Here is a 6,390-nt window from a genome sequence, read left to right as displayed (position 1 = left end):
TAATACTATTCAATGTCGACTCTTGCATCTAATCAAACCTCGTGGGACGTGAGTTACCATGGCAATCAGTTCTAGTTTATTAAACATGTGGGGTGGAGAGTAAAAGCATCTTTATCGGTTGCGAAGAGAGACAGACAACTCTTAGTGAGCAGTTAACATTCATCAATGGAAAGCATCAATTGGACCAAAGGTGCCAATTTGATAACCAGTTGTTTGATCAAGGATTTTTTTTTGGTTCAAAAACTTCAATTTAATTATGCTTTCCTTAATCAGTCCATGGATGATTGCAACATGTTAATGACAGTAAATATGAGATTTGAACAAAAATGCTGTCTATTCAAATCTGAAAATATAAAACAAGGGTGGCTTGATAAATTTTTGCATCATATGCCTAATGATTTACTTTATCACAGAAAACTTATAGTTGCTATACAAGAACCAATCGTTCATACATTTCTTAAAAATTGGCTCAGATTTTTTTTTCCATGCAAGGTTGATATGAAAAAGATTTAAAGACATGATGTCATTGGTCTTTGAAAATTTCAACCCATAATGATGGGTCATATCATTTTGAAATAACAAAAGTAGAACAAACAATGAGATATAAACAAGTTTAACAAAGACTAATCATTGGATGAATATTGTTTGAAAATACTGAATTTTCATATTGACAATACTTCCCACATAAAATAGAAAAAAATTCTTCTTCTTTTTTTCAAACTACATGAATAACTGATATGTTTTTACCACTCCAGGTTTTAAAAAGGTGTGTTTTCTGTAGATTCTAATATGCTAACCTGAAACTCCAATTCCCTGCCACTGTGCTAGTAGGCGTCACTATAACATGTATCAGAATAACAAAGTGATAATCGCTGATGGACACTTAAGAAAGAATACATAAAGAACATGACATAAAAAAAGCAAAAAATGTCAACTGACTGGAAATAATACCTTCAAGTGTTTAGGCCATCAATTTTCAAGTGAAACTTCTCTCTTTTCTTGAAGGAACATAATCGAATTTCAAATTTGATATCTTGATTAGATTTTCTTTTCCTAACCTACCTTAAGTTGTTTTGTAACCGGGATCACTTAACATGATAATTGTAGAGTGATCAACATTTTTTTTGTTTCCTGTTTGAAAAGACCTGATTATGGCAGGTAGATGTTTTGTAAAGCTGCATGCATGTAAGTAACTCAAAGCTTATAAATCACAACCGGGGACCTGTTCTTTTGTCAAATAATATCACCCAAATCTTTCCTCTTTTAACATAATAGGATTCAATTTATACCACCCTCATCAAAGTCGGACAAATAACTTATGCTGTTTAAAAAACAAGAATTTTAATAAATGAAGATGGGATTAGCAGGTGAATAAAAATGACTTAGAATGTGATTCAGCCCCCACCCCCCAAAAAATCCAGTCTTGCTTAAAGTCATTTTAAAATAATGAAAAGTTTTATAAAACACTAACCAGATGTCACAGATGAGGAAAACTTTTTAAGCCTTAGATGTGTACATATTAATTTCAATTTACCATAATAAAATTTGTATAATTGGTTGAGTAAATGTTCAAAAAATTATAGCCCAAGTTTCAACAATGAATGATTTCGGATTGAATTCATTTCATTATGAGATCAAATTTTTAATCTTGTCCACTTTATCAGTTCAATGCACTTAATTCAGATTATTTGCCATCACAACACTCCCTAAAACATTTCCACCAATTAATTCCAGTTTAACTCTTGTGTACTGTATTCATTAAAATTCCAATGAATATTTTGATGTACCTATGCCATGAGTCAGGGATCAAATCAAATTTTACATCCTTCACTCTATTTCCCATAAGTTGTGAATACTGCATTCATTCATATTTCAATGAATATTTTGTTTTGAGCGATTCAGTAATAGATCATCTAAGATTCATTCAGAATTTTTATTAATACTTATTTCTTCTGTGTTGAAAATTTCAGGGATTGGTTATTATCAGTTTAAAAAAAATAATTGCAATAAAACACACAAACAAGCATTTTATTTCATCACACAAATGATCTCTAGGAAGGTGAGAAAATGAATAATACAATAACCATAGGTATAAAATATCGTTTGCTTCTCTTGTAAGATGCATGGTCTACAGATAGCAAGACATGATGCCTGCTAGCTGAAAGAGGAGAATGTCATCATTTTTTGTTTTCATATGATGGTTTGAATCCTATGCTGCTTAACTTGCTAATCATGATTCGTGTCAAAGCGAACAGTTATGATGGGATATTTTGTTTCACTCTATCTGTCTCTGTCTGGCATCTTACTAATTCCACTTTCAGAGCCTTGAAATGTTTTTAGCATACAACACATGAATGTACGACACCCTTTTTTCATTTCAGAATGTTTTTCCTATGATGTTTTGAAAACAAGGTTATTTGTAATGATGGCTAGACCATCATTCAAGTCCCAACTGAAAAGTTATCTGTTCCTCTCCTATTAACACCCCATTGTGTTCAGGGAATTCAAATTTCATTTTTTTTAAAATTTCATTTCAATTATTGCTCATGTGTATATGTGTTTTTGTGCAGCACCATGAGCACAGAAAGGTGAACCCTTGCACTATATAAGTAGCCACTATTATTATCAAAATTACTATTATTTTGAAATAGGTCCTAAGAGAAAGACCAGACAAATATCTTTAATCTATATGTCATACAGTCAAAGAGCTACCAGACCCATCTGAAAGCAGAGAGAGACGATCAGCTAAACTCTTTGTATTTCAAGTGAATGAATAGAGTGTTCATGTCTCTTACACAGTAATATTATCTCCCATATCAGACATTTCATTTGATTAAAGGACAAGTCCACCCCAACAAAAACTTGATTTAAATAAAAAGAGCAAAATTCAACAAGCATAACACTGAAAATTTCATCAAAATCGGATGTAAAAAGAAAGTTATGACATTTTAAAGTTTCCCTTCATTTCACAAAACAGTTATATACACATCTCTGTTGGCATGCAAATGAGGAACTGATATCATCAGTCACTCACTATTTCTTTTTTATTTTGTTATATGAAATATTTTTATTTTCTCGTCATTGTCATGTGAAATGAAGTGTCATTCCTCCCTGAACACGTGGAATTCCATTATTTTAACATTTTGTGCTTCAGGCAAGGAGGTCTTAATCGTCAAATTCGTAAAAATTAGAATATTGTATAATTCAAACAATAAAAATAAATAAAGAAATAGTGAGTGAGTGACATCATCGACTCTGTCATTTGGATGTAACTGGCTCGTTCATATAACTATTTTGTTAAAAATCAGAGAAACTTTGAAATGTCATAACTTTCTTATTTTACATCCGATTTTGATGAAGTTTGCAGCATTGTGCTTGTCTGATTTTTCTCTATTGATTCAAATCAACATTTTTTTGAGGTGGACTTGACCTTTAAAAAAGAATAATGTAATCTAGTATTGTTGGTATTGACTTAAAGCTTGTAAAGAATTTCCATCAGTGTTTTTTCCTATTACTTTTAGAAATGGTACTGTATGTTAGAGAATAGTTAATTGGATCTTCAGGCTGAATTACTGGATATCATGAGCAAACCTGTTAAATGGTACAGTAATACATCATGTATTATAACCACATTATGCTATCCATAAAGACACATTATATCCCATAATGTTCTATTTAACATATATCCACAGGCATGATAGACTACAGTGCGTATCAAAAAAAAGTTTACACTTTGAAAAAGCCCTGGGAATTAAAAAATATACATTATGTGGGTAATTTTTTCACATATAATCTTGGGTTTGGGTCTCATCTATCCAGTGAAGGTAAAAGTTTTGACAGAGTGTCACACTTGAGTGAGCACTGTCCATTTTTGTAAAGCTCGCAGAAATCTGCTTGCGCAGAAATGCTAATTTTCACGCTGTGTCAAGGTGAAAGGGCGAAAACAAACTTACCCTGGGAAACATTTCTCATACATTTCCCTGCACTTCAAGTCAATTAAAATAAAACGGATACATTCAAGCATTTTGTAACAATTTTGCCACCCAAATTGAAATTTCAACACTTAGTAAGCACAACCTTTACCCTTTTGTGCCAGCTGGATCTGAGGACGTAATTGAATCTGAACAAATATTTATATCAGACATCTCCAGCATTTTTTCACTAAGTTTTTATCATTTAAAGTGGGTTTATATTTCATTTTTCATTTAGTACTTGTTTCTCCACACTTTTCCCAAGCTTGACAATGACTAACAAAATAAAAGTCAAGCCTAAACCATTTCATGTAATTCACAGCTCAGTGTAAAGCAAATATCGTCATGATGGCCTCAGCGTGTCGGGGAGTGAGGTGGGGCGCAATGCACTCTTCGAAGTGTTTTGGGCAAGGAAACGGGTTAAAAAAGGTAGAAGATATCTTGAAATCAATTTACTAGCTAAATTCCATGTGTTTTTCGCGATTAAGGTCTTTCAATCACATAACTATTTCAAAGTTCTGCGCATATCATTTTTCACTAACTTTTTAAAAGTAAGTGGTGCTCACTCAAGCGGAAATATTTTGCGACAGTTATATCATCATTTGCTTAAATGGATCGGTACCAATGCTAAAATGTGGAAAAATCTTCACGATATTACAAATATATGATTTTACAGGATTTTTTCTAAGTGTTGTAAACTTTTTTTGATACGCGCTGTATAGGCCTAAGGCTTCATGTGCTTTGAAAGAAACCCTTCAAAACAAGCCGTTTTGCTCACATACTGTATTGTATGTGCTCAGTATACTGTATTGTAGAAGGATTTAAAACACATATTCTTGTATAACTTGATACCATTACAAATAGCACTTGAAGGAATTCCATGTCATATGACAGATAAATGGAACTGAGATGAGCTATTGATCACCACAGCATATCACTTGATCTTCTTTTCATACCAATCAATGTAACCCAATATCTTTTCCATTTTAATCACTATTACCATTAATAGAGATATGTATTTCTCACCCAAAACATGTTTTACCTCAGCAAGAAAGTACCATTTTACAATGTCATCATGTCATGCTTGCTCTAGATTTTCCCAAAATTCCACTATACATTTAGTGTAGCCATCATGAAACCTGTATAATGTATATCTGTTAGGAAACCTGGGAGCCGTTTCATAAAGCTGTTCGTAAGTTAAAAGCGACTTTAAGAACGACTGGTGATCCTTTCTTACCCGTTAAACCATCGCCTATGAATATACCATTTACCACAAGAAAGGATCACCAGTCATTCTAAAAGTCGCTCTTAACTTACGAACAGCTTTATGAAACACCCCCCCCCCCCCCCCCAGTATCAAGAGATGATAAATACTCTGATACATGGGTACAATGAAAATGGCCCGAAGGTCCATCTTAGTGTACAAATCAAGCACAATTAGGGCAACCGTGCACTATCAAACATATAAAAAAAACATGATTAGGAATACTGAAAATGACTAGTGTAAAATGGTCTCCATGGGACATGTAAAAAGAGAGGGAAAAATGCCTCCAGGTACACCAATCAATGCAAACAGGAAAGAACAGTATATGCCACACTTGATACTCTTGGATGGATTCCAGGATGTACATCTCCACCATATCCTCAAACAGGAGAACATTTTAACAAGCAATTTGTCTATGACTTTCCCTGGCAAATACCATAATCTATGAAAATCCTTGCCTGTGATTGGCTGAGAGCACAGTTATGAGTGAAAATCACTGGCTGGATGTTTATAGAAATGCCCCTCAGGAGTCTACTTTGACAGCATCACACCGACATTGCCCCTCTTAGACTGTACAAAGATCTTGGTTTGTAAAGAAGGGAAAACTTATCTTCAGTCAATAGTTAACTCAAGGACGATTTCATACTTTTCTACTGTACTGATAACCCTCTTCTGACTTCAGACCTTCTAGGCATGAGGATAAATGATGTAATATCCAAGGGGAAGGATTAAATTGCCATTGATAAAATCAATATTTGCAGTTTATAATGGGTAACCATTCTAGCAAGAAAATGTCTTTGGGACAGTAACTGTGGAATGGAGAAACTTTTTGTAAAGATGTGAGTTTTCAAGTTTTCACTGACATGCAATATCATAAACTTCCAAATTGCGGTCATGGGTGGTAAATTTTCAGAACACGGAGCTTGTTGGTTTCTTCTACAACTTAAATGGAAAAATTGATTACATCTACATGCAACATAACAAAATGCATGATCTGTTTCTCCATAATATTCTAGAGAAGAGGTACAGCGTTCCTAAGATATTTTTCTTATTCATTCTTATTGTTATGAAATGCAAGTTAAAATGTTTTCCTAATTTTTCATGAAAAGATTCACTGGATTAATAAGATTTAAAAAAAAGAAGGTTATTAACAAA

Source organism: Lytechinus variegatus, chromosome 7, assembly GCF_018143015.1.
Source record: "Lytechinus variegatus isolate NC3 chromosome 7, Lvar_3.0, whole genome shotgun sequence".
NCBI lineage: Eukaryota > Metazoa > Echinodermata > Echinoidea > Temnopleuroida > Toxopneustidae > Lytechinus > Lytechinus variegatus.
The sequence above is the reverse complement of the archived record's forward strand: the minus strand, read 5'-3'. Positions refer to the sequence as shown.